Source organism: Natator depressus, chromosome 16 (assembly GCF_965152275.1).
Source record: "Natator depressus isolate rNatDep1 chromosome 16, rNatDep2.hap1, whole genome shotgun sequence".
Lineage (NCBI taxonomy): Eukaryota > Metazoa > Chordata > Testudines > Cheloniidae > Natator > Natator depressus.
In genome coordinates, this window is record NC_134249.1 from 17837989 (window position 1) to 17852290 (window position 14302).

General features: G+C 46.4%; 1 protein-coding gene across 3 annotated transcripts in view; it reads right to left on the bottom strand.

Annotated features, from left to right (window-relative positions):
- FAM163B (family with sequence similarity 163 member B) overlaps positions 1–7814 on the bottom strand; it is a 64199-nt gene extending 56385 nt beyond the window's left edge. For 2 of the 3 annotated variants that reach the window (XM_074973609.1, XM_074973608.1), the window contains exon 1: positions 7306–7814. The gene's annotated coding sequence lies outside the window, so the exon portion shown is untranslated. The remainder of the gene's footprint in view (positions 1–7305) is intronic. The other variant, XM_074973607.1, reaches the window with a different exon arrangement.
- Positions 7815–14302: the final 6488 nt, after the last annotated feature.

Consider the following 14302-nt stretch of genomic DNA (forward strand, 5'->3'; position numbering starts at 1 on the left):
GCCAGGCCCACAGCTGGAGTGAATCAGCATTGCTCCATTGGGCAACAGAACTATGCTCCTTTACACCTGCTGAGGGTCTGGCTTTATAAATCGGATACAGGCTTTGTGACACCACCAGCATTTCAACAACCAATTCTTAAAATGGAGTATTTATTGGTGGGTGGCAGCAGGGGTAGATTAGGGTTTTGTGGGGCCCCTGGGCCAGAGCGAGTTGGGGACCCTCCCTACCCCTTCCGCCTGCAGTCCCCCTGCCCCTCGCTGATTGCTGCTGCTGGGGAAATGGGGTCGGGGTGCGGAGGCTTGCCCCACTCCACCCTCCTGGCTGCCAGGGAGCGTGGGGTCGGGGCGCAGGGGCTTGCCATGCTCTGCCTGCCTGGTGCTCTGGCCGGGGTACAGGGGCCTGCCCCTGCGCCCTGACCCCACTCCCTGTCCGGAGTGCTGGGCAGGTGGAACAGGGCAAGCCCTTGTGCTCCGACCCCACTCCCCGGCTGGAGCGCTGGGTGGAGCGGGGCAAGGCCTTCCACCCCGATCCAGCTGAAGTGCCAGGTGGGTGGAATGGGGCAAGCTCCCATACCCCGACCACGCTCCCCGGCAGGAGTGCTGGGCAGGCAGAGCAGATCAGGGCATGGGGGCACCCATTTTTACGGGGCCCCCCAATAGGCCTGGGTCCCTGGGTCTGGGCCCTGTTGGCCCAGTGGCTAATCCACCACCGGGTCGCAGAATACTCAGGTAAGCTAGGAACCCTGTTCGGATGCAGATAACTCTGCCAGCCTAGCAGAGTGATAGACACCCCCAACTGACAAGTCCAGACCAGTCCTTAGACATAGAGGCAAAACTGCTGTAATAGGCAGGCAAACGTGGCACTATTTCATACTGTTCTCAACTGCATGAAATTACAAATGGACCTGGTCTGGCTCACCCTCCCACCAGCATGAACCAGGAGTAATTCCACTGAAGGCCATGGAGCTATATTGGTGTCATGCTGGTGTACGTGATGCCAGAATCAAATCCCTACTCTTCTGCAGAATTTGGGAAACATTTTGGCATCTGGATCAAGGAAGGAGCCTTGTTTTTGAAAATATTCCTTCCGCCCCCCCGCCCCCCCCCGCCCTATTTTGTGAATGGAGATTATTAAAGTTTCATTCATTGAACTGGGAGTGGTGAAAAATTAAACAAACCAGTAACCCAATGGAGGCACTGGGAGCAAAACATCGGTGGTATATCTCGAAAACTTACCTCATCTAAATGATCTGCTGGTGCCTTCTGGCATTAAACTCTATGAATCTATGATCCGAGCCTGGAGATTTGTCAGCGTTATGAACGCTCACTGTGGCATTGTCTGACTAACCTGGCTCAGTGGGAGATCTAATCCTTCCTCTCTCTCAGGAGTAGTAGGAAGTGGTAAAGGAATCCAACTCAAAAAAGAGATGTTTGTCTCCTCAAACCTCGTGTCCTGGGGACAGAATCAGATAAAAGGCTCCCTGCACATGCTACAGGTCTTAGAAGATTCCTATGACCTCTACGGTATCTCTGACTCAAGAGAGGAATATGTCTTGTCATATGTCTGCCTCCAGTCATTACTCCAGCTGAAAGTGTGATCGCTAGTGGTTAGAGTGGGGACTGGACTTCAGGACTCCTGGTTCCTGTTCACTGCCTGACAATCTAGGCAAGTCTCTTAACCTCAGGGGCCCACAGTTTCCCTATCCATAAAATAATCATAGAATCAGAGAATTATAGGGCTGGAAGGGACCTCAATAGGTCCTCTAGTCCAGTCCCCCCCCCACTGAGGGAGGATTAAGTATAATATTTACTTCCTTCTAGGATTTTGCGAGGCTTACTTAACATTTCTAAAGTGCTGTGAGAGCCTTAAGTGAGAGCTGCTACTGTATCCGAGTGCAGAGCATTAGCAGAATTGTGTTTCTTGCCTTAACACACTGATTCTAGTATTACTGTGCTGCCTGCAATATCTGAGGAGTCTTTTCACGCTTGGACCCTGGACAGACTCCACTCTGTCCCTCAATATGTCCGAGAGCAGCACGTTCCCTTTCAGAATTATATGAACCTGCTCGTGGGCTGATCCAACCATCACTGAAGTAAATGAAAAACTTCCCTTGATTTCCATGCTACTTGGATCAGGCCCTTGGTCTGGCTAATGCTGGCTGCAGCTTTCCCTTGGGTTTCTAATGACTCTTTTCTGAAGTGTACTTTAAAAAAGCAATTATTGCCTTGCCATTAAGGCTCTCCCCTCTGCATGGCCAGATCACTTGATAGGAGTCTCTGAAAATAACCTTCAAACAACAGATCCCCGTCTTGTTTACTGAACATTTCTGAACTCGACAGTAATGCATCCAGATGTCATCTGTGCATACTGTGGGCCTAACTATTTCTGGAAAGACACCCAGGGCAAGTTGGATATTGTTGGATGTTGTTGTAGATGGAGTGTGACAAAATTCTGTCTCCTTGATAAAAGCTGTGGAGCAGAGAAGGAAGTCGGAGCTCATCACAAGGAGGAAGAGCCCTTTACACAATCCTGTGCTGACCAAATGTGTCACCATATCATTCCAGCTTAGAAGCTGTCTGTACATCTCTAGTCTGATTGTAGGACTGTACACAAGGGCTCCACTCTTCATCTTGGAATCATCAGCATGTTACCAAGCAAACAAAGGTGTTGATCCTGCTGGAAAGGGTTTGGCAGGTTCTGCTGACACTCTGTCACAGGGGACTCTTTACCCAGCTGCGTATCAGGAATGAGGGGGTGGCACTGCAGAGAGAGCAGCCCAGGAGCTAAACAGCCCTCAGGGAGGAACCATGGGAACAGGCAGGGCCTGGGGCAGGACGGGGTGGGGGGGAAATTAGGCTACTTCTGTGTTGTTTCATTTCGGAACGAAACCAAACCCAGGGACGGGGATAAGTTCTCACCCTCCCCACAATTTGCGTGGTCTGATTGGAGTTGGGTGGGGGAAAACCACCTATTCATACACACGGAACAGGATAGAGAAAAAACCCAGAAAACCATTCAAAATAAAAACTCTGAAAAGCAAGAGACAACGGCATCGGATCCACGAGAGTAAATAAACAGCTTCCCCCTCAGCCTGAGTCATCCTTCTTCTATCTTCATGGTATTCACTCTTTACAGTGAGCATGATTCGATGCCCCTTTGAGAGGAACTGCAGGCAAGAAAACCCACATAACATGCTGAGAAATGGAGGAAGGAGAAGTATGCAATACCATGACCCTAACCAGGCAAAAGTCCCCCAGGAGTGCAGGGGCAGGGCTGCCAATTACACAGAGCTTTACACCAACTCAAGTAAGAAAATAGTATGCACGAAAATGTAGGGAGGGTGGGGAAGCAAAATCCAACTGACTTTTACTCCCAAGCACAAAAATCCCAGCCCAAACACAAGGCTTACTAAAAGCCACAAAGCCTAGAAACTGTGGGGTACTGAAACCTGTGTCATAATTGCAGGCTGTCACTTTCATTTGTAAGGGGCTTTCTGGTCCTGCATGCATGCTAGGAGGCTCTGTAGAGAAGCCTGTGATGGGAATCTGTCTGGAGACAGCTGGCCTAGAGTAAGAGGGAGTGAGTTGTACACTCGCTGTATTAGGGAGCAGTCTGTTTTGTCTCTCTCTGGCTTTAGGTTTGTGTGTTATTGTTCTGAATTTTAAGGCATAACGTAGCATTAGGTTGCAGCCTTCTAGGAAAAGTATTTGTTTTTATCTAACTTCTGTGATTGTATGCCATGAACATAAAGAAATCAAGCAACATTTACCTGAACTGGTTTTCTCTACCTCTTCCTGGAATCCACCTCCTCAGTACTGAAGCTCTAAGTAAGAATACACGCATAACAAGGAGCCACAGCTCCAAAAAGACCACAGTAAAGTCCAAATGAGGAACAATTAATGTAGCAGGAAGAGAGATGAGAACACTGACCCTGCCAAACAAGGCAGCAGCTCAGCAATAGGCAAAGTGCTGTCAGGCATCACTTTCAGTTTGGTGGATCTTGCAGGGCTGTGTGGATTAGCCTATGTGATCTCTAGATGGTCCCTTCTCCAGCACGTGGTCCTAATCACATGTTGTCTTCTTCTGGAGCCTGCCCTCATGATTCTGACAAGATACAGCTCTTGCACTCCACTGGACTCTCTCTTTAGCAGTGCATGCCACCCCGCCCCTGGTCATCACCTTGATAACTGTGTGGTCTGCTAGAAATGTTTAACATTCCTAATGGCCAGGAGGAGAAGCTAGTGGGCCTAGAACCAGTATTGGCTTGTCATTTTCTCAGGAAACCTTTCAGAGAGCAAGGGGCGGAAAAGAATGGTTTTTTTTGGGGGGGGGGGGGAGGTTCCTGATGTCACTCAGTCTTCTCGGGCAACCTGATCACTTCTGTGCTATTGCAGTGATTCCATTGCTTTAGAGGTTCCTGTGGCCCGCTTGTAAGTTCCTTATCTTCAGAACTTGTACAGCACAGGCTCTGCAAGACAGGTTTCCCTGCCCTGCCCAATGTACCTCAGCCCTGGTCTACACTATGAGTTTAGGTAGGATTTAGCAGCGTAGTGTAGGCCTACCCTCAGTCTCATTCTGGAGAGACCATCCCATACAGTGTGGACGAGAGTTGGTCTACACGAATCACTGAATCCCAGGTCTCTCTGCTGAAGTGTATTGCTTTAATACATTTCCCCCCCTCAGTCAGAGGGTAAAGACATACCACACTTATCTGCCAGGAGGGAAAAGCAATAAACAAGGAAACAGAACAAAATGTGAGCAAAATACATGCCACATGCGTACTCATCTCACGACACACACACACACACAAACACCCTGTCACCCATCCTTTCTTAAAGATTTAAGAAGTTGCATCTTTAAAAGCCAAATCTCCCAGGACGCCAGCCACCTACATGCCGCTATTGACCGTATCATTATCGGTGACACTGTTATGAGGGTATGGCACAATGTAGCAAGTCATGGCTATTTATCAATATGACATTGTTGCCTGTCAGCAATTTATAGCCAAATGCGAAGACCAGGGGTTTGAGTCTGTGCTCAGTTATGTAGGAGTGACTTCGATTAACCTGAAGTCAGCAGCAAAACTGCCTCATGGAGGCAGGACGGGACCATAAGTATTTAGGGTCAAATTTTCAAAAGTGCCCAAGGGTCAGATATAGAAAGGCATTTAGCTGCCCGGTGGAACTTACAAAGAACCTAAGCAGGTTAGGTATAGATGCTTTTGTGCATCCTGCTCGGTGCCTCTCTGCATCTTTAGGCACACAGACACCTTTGAAAATCTGGCCCAGGTCATTTAGGAGCCTAAGTCACACTGAAAATCAGAGTCACTTACGCACTTTGGAAAAAGTTACTCTGTCTGTAAACTTCTGAGGGTAGAGACCTTGGGCTAGATTCTGGTCTCAGAACCACTGGAGTTTTGGGTGGAGGGTTGCAACTGATTAACAGAATTGGACCCAATGACAGGAATGATTCAAACTGCTTAATTTAAATGCCAACGTGAACCAAAATGAAGCCTAGTTAATAATCACAGCAGCTGTTAGCTTTTGGACATGAGTAGGCAACACAGTCAGGAACTAATTTTATTTATACTCTGAATTCATGGCTGAGAAAACACAAAGAGACAAGTGCATTGTTGCTGTTTCCCTTTTTTCCCTCATGCCCCCCAAATCAGCAAAGATATAAAGTGATTGCTTTGTGAAAGTGATCACTCTATATCCCACCTATCAGTCCTCATCCTCAAAGGAAACCTGCACAACACTTTCAAAAGATGAGCCTGGAAGCTAGGGTGAGCAGAGGTCCCGATTTTATAGGGATAGCCCAGATATTTGGGGCTTTTTCTTATATAGGTGCCTATTATCCCCCGCCCCCTTCCCGATTTTTCACACTTTCTATCTGGTCACCCTACTGGCAGCTTAAATGCATAACTTTTCTAGACACTGAAACATCCTGATTTTAATAGAGACACTGGATTCATGCCTCATTACAACAATCTGTAACCCTCTAACCCCCTTTTTATCCTATGACTACAGGGGAGTTAATGGGTCACTTCACCTTCAGTGGTCCCTTGGAATATGTGTTAACTACTTATGCTAAACTATCTGTTTCACCTCTGAGTACATTTCCCAAGCCTGTAGAAGAGCTCTGTGTAGCTCAAAAGCGTGTCTGGGTTACCAACAGAAGTTGGTCCAATAAAAGATAATACCTCACCCACCTGGTCTGTCTTGTTATTGTTAGTCAAACATGCTTAGAAAAGACGGATACTGGAGCTATCACCTTTCTTGCATCCAGCTCTGTATTTCTCTGTCATATTAGACTTATGTCCTTTGATTGCAGTTCTCTGACCTGTTTCTCCACTTGGGAGCAGTGAAGTTTGTTTATCTTAATATCTTGGGTTTGGGACAATCTATAGAAACCCATGTGAATGCACCTGAGAGTTTCCCCAGGCATCCAGAGATGGAGCTCTACCTGGGGACAAATGCTTTGCCTGAGTGGGTGGTTCCTACTGGAGTGCCCTGGCAGATCGCTGTCCGGAGAGTGAGAAAAATTCAACTTCAGATCCACTCTGACTCCTGCAGCTGTCACTAAAGAGTATGAGAGAGGGAGAGCTAGCCCCGGAGCAGCTAATAATGGGACCTGTGTATTTATATAGCGGGTTTCCCTCCTGCCACCCAGAGAGCCGATTTAATGACCCTGCATTTTAAAACTGAAAATACAGACATGGATCAGTGTCAGCACAACAAGAACCATGTTGAGTTTCCCGATTTTTTTAATTCATTCAGCTCTTGGGGGTGGGATGGGGGAGGATTCACCAGTTTCCTTGACACGGGCTGAGCAGACATAGTGTACAATCCTCTCTCCCTCGTCCCTATTCAATCCATTCAACATCAGGGGACTCCCCTCACCAACCTCCTTGCTGTTCACAACTGTATTGCAACAAGGCTAGAGTCTCCCCACTACCATCCTTGCATGTACTCCGTCAAGCCTTGTGGATTAGGGGTCAAATCTAAAGGAGTCCACAGCAGCAGCATCACTCCCTCCGCTGGCATTAGAGCTGTTTAAAAGAGGAGGGAGCAAAAACAGGTTTGGATGGAGGAAGAGGTGTGGGGGGAGTGCTCGGGAGTGGGGTGGGGGCCAGAGAATGAGAAGTAGTATGGAAAGAAGAGTACTGTAAGGGCAAATGACCACAGAGAAGGATGAGGTGTGGATAGGGGTGGAGAGAGAAGGGCACCCAAAGGGAGCAGATGATTTGGTTGCAAATCAAAGAGCCTTTGCAATTTCAACCCCCCCCCCCCCCCAACTCTTACCTTTCAACATTGGAATTGTGCCTTGATCTCTTTCAGGCGAGGACCTCCTTTCGCAAAGCCTCCAGCTTGGAGAGCATCAATGCAACCACCAAATAACTAGAAAACAAAACAACCTAACTGCACGCGAGTCGTCCCGAAGGCGGTGGTTTTAATTGAGGTGTGTGGGGGGGGGGCACGCTCGCTCGCTCCCCGCCCAGGCGCTGCTACCAGCGGCAGGTCCCGCCAATCAGACCAAGGCCATGGTGGCTACGGAGCATGGCGCCCTCCTCTACTCCCGGCGAAGTTCCGAGGGGAGCGCGCCGGGGGTTGCATGAAAAGAAACGCGTGTAAACAAAACAAAAACAACCCGCCCTGGACAAGCAGCCGCGGAGGCGCTGGAGGAGGCGCTGCCGCGGCTGCTGCTCCCCGTGGTGCTGAGGAGGGAGGAGGGAGGAGGATGCTCCCCGTGGTGCTGATGCTTGAGGACGTTTGCTGCCGCCTGAGCGCTAGTCCCGGGCATGGAGAGCGGAGCTGCAGGCGCGCGCGGCTCCTGGCTGGCGCGCGCCAGCCCAGTCCCCGGGGCTGGGGGGGGAGACACAAGGCGCACGCGCTGGGGGGCTGCAAGCGCGGGGGAGCTGGAGTAAGCCCGGTCTGCTCCGGCGCCCCTCCCCCCTGCCACTTGTGCAAAGGGAGCAGCAGGATCCCCTAGCTCCAAGGACGGTGCTGGCTTGTGCTAAGTGCAAGGGGGCGAGTTGGGGGTGGGGGGGCCGCTAGGGAAATTGGCCCTCCCCCAAAGACCCTGAGTAGTTGCCCTGCCCCTCGGGCGCTGTCTCCCCAGCCCTCCCTGCTGGCCGCAGCGTGCTAAATAACAGGCTGGCACTGCTCTGCCGTGCAACAGACCTGCCTGGCTCTGAAGCACCTTGGGGTGGTTTCTCCTCTTCACTCTGCAGTTTGGAGAGGTTCTCTTCCCGTGGCTTTTCACCCCCCGCACCCCCACCCTCTGACACAGCTACGCCTACACCTTTGGGGGGCTTGAACCCCCATGCCACTGCAGCTTTGAGAGCTGCCCCTCCTAAGGGAATTCACAAGGCACTGGGTAGTTTTGCCCCACATCACGTGGCCCTGACGAAGTGGAGGGGCCTGGGCTCTGGTGTTAGCTCCCACGGCCACTAGACTGCCTGATCTGCCTTTGCCCAAGGTGCACTTCCCCTGTAATTCTGCTCTCAAAAGTGACTGTGAAAAACAGCCTCTTCATATTTAACAGACCCCCTCCCTGTGTGAATTCACTCCAAGGGGCCATTGGAGTTACTCTGGCTTCACAGCAGTGTAACTGAGGCATTGTCTACACACAAAAGTGGTACCACTTCAACTAAACCAGTATGGTGAAAGTGTTACAACCCCATGAGGGTGTGTGAATTTATAGTGGTTCCAAGGTGCTTATACTGGTATAGCTAGTCCCATATGGGAAAGGGAATAAGCTATAAGGCATCATTTTGCCAATATAACTGCATCCACATGAGGGGTTGTACTGGTATAATTATTTCAGGAAGAAAATTACACTGCTAATGGTACAAAATTTTGTGCAGATCAGGCTTAAGAGTAGAATTTGGCCTCTGTCAATTTGGTGACTAAACTTCGTTTGTGCTTAGGGCTCTTATTAGCCTTGCCCGGCCAGCACAGCTAGGGGAAAAGGAACTGGATTCCATTCCTTCTTGTGCATCAGCAGAATCACTGACTAATTACAGGGCCCATTCACTTACACCTTTACAAATCCAGTGAAGTCAACAAGGGCAGAATTTGAAGATGCCTGTGTCACCATTTGGTCTGCGGCTCCTTCATTACTGAGAATGTGAAAGGAGGGATCCAGCTTGAATCTCATCTCCCTGACTGAGTTTGCAGGGCTGGCAGTTAGGAAAATTAACATTTTTCACTTAAAAACCAAGATCTTTTTTTTTATCATTGAACTCCACAATGCCCTTCAGATAGTGGGTGTTTCACATTTTAAATTGCTACCTCAAATGCAGTTTATCATGAACTGTGTTTTTGGAAATGGTTCAGTGAAATTTATTTCCCTACCACAAAACTTGAGTTTCTTCCCTTTCCTAACATGGTGAGAATTTCCTGCTATACTCGCTCAATCTGTGCTACAACCATGTGCTCTTTAAAACACACATTCCTAGTGCTCAGCTGCCTGTTAAGAGGGGGAACAATGTTCTTCCTTTGAATTTCAAGTGCAAGACTAGTCCTATGTTTCCAGTTCCACATGCAATTAAACCACACTTGCCCCCCACCCCACTCTTCCTGCAATTAACTCCCCCATCTCTGTTCCAGTGATCTCCCTCTCTATCCACCTGCAATCTGTGGTTACATCCGTCCTCTGCAGTTCTCTGGTGCTCAGTGTTTGGATCACGATGGGATAAGAACTAAGCACATAATATGCAACAATAGCAATGATGACTCACAAAGTTTGATTAGTGTAAAGATTGTTGTGGCATCTGAAAGCTCTCATTCTAAAGAAATGTAATCGAGCATAGCAGAATCCAGGCAAAAACTTAAAATTTCAAGTTGCTATTCTTTAGTATTTCTATTAGAAGTACGTTCAGAGATCCTAATCACGACTGGGGCCCCACTGTGCCAGGTGCGGTGCAAACAGGAGTACACATCCTTGTGCCCCCCGAAAGATTGCAGTATAGGAAAGCACCGTCTACAGCATTTTTTCCAAAGTACTCCAGTAGGCCTCAGTGAGTCTGACCCTCTTTCTGTGAGGTGCACGGTGCCTTCAACTCCCACTGGGAACTGCGGCTGCTCAGCATCACTTAGGAGGCACTGACAACCTTGCCTAATCATAACCTTTGTCATAAAAACTAATTGCTAAGTCACCTTGACGACTTGAAAATCATCCAAGTGCTTGAGTTGGAAGGCGCCCTACTGAAGGCCAGTGGCATTCTCCAGGATTGTTTCAATTATCCTTGAAAAATGAGTGGGTTTGGACTTGAGTATGTTCACTGATGACAGTTCTTGACTTTTCCTTAGCAAGCTTGAATTTCCATTGCCTGGACCATTCTTACAGCTGCAAAGTTATTCCTCATATTTAAGTAAATTTTTCCCCTGCTGGAGTTTAAACCCATTACTTCTTGTTCTGTCCTCTTTGACGAATGAGAATAATTGGCCCCATCCTCTTTACAGCACATCTGCTCTTTAAAGATGGTATCGCTTACAGCTCACTTTTTAATCTTCAGAGAGGGGAACAGTTGCATTTAATTAATTACTCCCTAAATAAACTAATTACTGCCGGTAATTTCAGCACACTTTGCACACAGTTCAAACACCTGTGCAAAGATTTGAAGTAGAGACCATCTTGTCTATTGACAAGAAGTGAAAGAACCAAGCAGGAAATAGCCAATTTATATAGGAAAAGTCCATATGAGATTTGTTTTATTGATGTTATTGGCTAATATTGAAGTTACTACAGCATGGCTACTTTTCAATTTCATTTGACGTTTGCTTGGACTCAGGCTAATGTGTGTAATGAATACCGAAACATCGTGCCAAGAAAATTTGATCTTGACTCTGTTTTACTTGGGTGGGTCAAATGTCACTGCTGAGTCATTTATCATTGCAGCGTGGTTCAGATATGGGAAAAGTTCTCTGTTTGGGCCATTCATTTTGGTTTAGAGGATTGTATTCTAGTGTAAAAACCAAACAGCTTCTTTGCTTCCCAAACTTCTTCTTTAATGTACCTATAAAAGTAGTTCTCCAGTGAGTTGAGGACAGGACTGATAGCAAGGGCCACCTGGGTTATAGCACTGGTTTGGATAGGGATTGCTCGGGTAGTTTCAAGCAAGCACCATATCTCTATGTCTCCATTTGTAACACTGGGCTATTAATACTCACCCCATTGTATAGGGATGTTGTGAGGATCAGTTAACCAGTTTATGAAAAGTGCTAGAATTATTTGAACTGTGGCAGCGTCCAGGAGCCTCAGTCATGGACCAGGACCCCATTGTGCTAGGCGCTGTACAAACACAGAAGAAAAAGACAGTCCCTGCCCCAAAGATCGTACAGTCTAAATATCTGAGGACTAAAAGTGCTAAAATATCTCAGGGCTGTTTAACCAACGCCTGGTAAATCACACATTGGCAGTCTAGATATCGTTTGATCTCTCAGAAGGCTATCCATTCAAAAGCAGCTGGCTGGCTTCCACATTTGAAAAGTTTCTGGTGTCCCCCGAGACCAGGAGATAAACAGAGTGGGAATTAGGCAGGAGCTCCATTTTGCATTACTGTACAGGAGGTTTCAGATTATACAAGATGGATACTAATCTGTTTCCCTCTAACCAGCAGTAACAGATTATTTACCATCTAGCTCCGTTGGTACATTCACACATTCAAGCACCATCCCTGCAGCCACAAGTTCTGGGTTCATCAGATGCAGTGCACAACACAGCACCAAGCTGTTACAGCCCTGTCTGAGTCCCCACTAGGGCAGAGTCACCAGTCTGTTGCAATAGGTCCCAGCCTTTGGAGCCCACGTGCTTCCAAGCCAGCTAAATCTGGGCAGAGTCCAGACACCATATTAGAGATATCACACAGGAAGTCTGTGGCAGACAACGGAATTGAACCTGGTCTCAAGTTTCAGGCTTGCACCATAACCACTGGATCAACCTTTCTCCAGAAAACATATCACAGTGTGCTCCAGTTAGGGAAACTCAGATTCAGATCCAACTGCCATGACCCAGCGTCCCATGGATTGCTCTGAGTTCATCTGAGATCCACAGTTGGTAGGAATGTGGAAGAACCCAAGTCTGAATGCTGCCATCTGCAGTGGAAATACTGAAGCACTTCAGAGTTTTCATATTTATTTCCAATACTTTTCAGACCTCACTTCCATAGTAACTTGGTGGATGATAATTATGCCACTTATGTATTCTAGCATCTTTCAGCAACACCAGTTGTTCACTGGACACAGCTCAAATCAAACAGATGGCCTATTTGGGATAGAGCAAAACACAAGTGGAGCCGAAATAGAGCTAATTTTGAGCGGTGGGCTCCCAATATTGGGACACGTTCACAGAGTCTTCTGCTTTGCCTGCTGCAACAGTGACTCAGATTTGGTTTGTAGAACTCCAACGTGAAAAAACAGAATCAGCTGTTTGTAAACAGTCCATATATATATAATACACATGCATGTACACACACACACATATATGTGCATAGATATAGGTTACATAATGACTATTATTACAGTACAATATGCACCCCTGTCTGAATAAGCATCAAGTGGATTTTGACTTAGTGGCCAGGTACGTTAATTAAAGATGGATTTTCATAAGGAATCAGTATCTGTAAAATATCGATTCATTATGAGCTTGGTGTTATCATGATAAATTCGCCATTGAAAAACCAAGGCATTATATAGGTACCCCAAATAGAACTAACATTTTAAATCCCGGGGTCTGATTTTAAAAAGACAAAACATTTTGGTACGTAAAAAATCTGCACAGGTTTACCTTCATGTAAATGGACCTGAATGCTGAAGCCCAAGGCACAATTGAATCAGAGAGTGTTTTGACTTAGTATGAACTACGTAAAACCTGATTAAGTACCTCAGGATCCAGCCCATTATAAATAACCATGTTAAAATCAATGTGGGGACTAGCATAGACCAATTATATGCAGAAAGTTCAATATGAAGACTGCTCCTCCACCCTTAAGATCTGTGACAGTACATTAGCTAGTGCATCATCTCTGCACAAGATGAAATTAGCACAAGGCCTGTGTACCACTTGCATCCCACTTAAACCCTCAAAATAGGGTTTGTAGACTTAAAAGAGGTACAGACATTTTGCTGGTTCTCCAAATTTGCACAGGGAGCAAATTCTGATGTGTGATAGATACATGCTTGCATCTCTTTTTGAGTCACAGGGAGTTTTATCTAATGTACCTCTCTACAATTTTATATCACGCTCATCACCATGGTTTCTGTGTGAATTGTGTGTGCACATCTGAAAGCAGAATTTGGCCTCAGACCTTCTGTAATAACAGGGATTGATTGGATGAGTTAGGGAGAGTAGCTGACACAGATTTCTGGTTTCTTTCTCAGATGAGATCAGTGCTTCAATCTTACTTTAATGTAATCTCTCCTTTATTTTTCAGCTTTTTATCCAGACTGGCTAAGAAAGGCAGGATTGCCTGGTGTGTAAAGCAAGTCATTGAATCTCTTCATACCTCACTTTGCCCACCTGTAAAGTGGGGATAATTCTACTTTACATCTGTTTTAAAAATGAATATCTATAAAACGGGTTGTGACCTCAGGCTGACAGACACTACAGAAACATCATCATCATCATTAATTAATATTGTCCTAGTATTTCAAGTAATTGAAGTAGGAAGACAATCACCTACTTGGAAGACGATAGAGATAGGGTAAGCAAGACAGTGTCCACGTGGCAAATAAAATAAATAAATAAATGACTACTCTTCTGTGAAGAAATTCACAGTTAAAAGAATTACTTCTGTTATTTTACTCAATGCAGAAGAAATTCACAGTTCAAAGAGTGACTTCAGTTATTTTACAAACCTGGCTGCTAGACTTCTCAGCCACAGGGTGCACCATGTAATAGCAGCAATAGCAATAAAGGAGATATTGCCAACCCCAAACATTAAATAATCATGAGGTTGGCTTAAAATCATGACATTATTAAAAAGGATAAATTTGGGGCTTATTTTATTTGTTTTCTGAATTTCTAGGGTGCACCTGGGACATGTTTTCAGGCTTTTCTCTGCAATCATGAGGGCTAGAAGTTGACTTTTTAAAAAAGATCAAAGCTGAGAGTCTCACCTAATCACCTGACTCCAGGAACTGGGGCTTTGAGAAAAACATCAACTATCACAAGACTCATGATATAATCATGAGAGTTGGCAACACTGCAATCATGCTGCTTTATTTTTTAAAAGCTAGAAAACACATCAACAGTTTTAAAGTTCAATCCGTATCCGAGCCTTTCACTAAATGTATG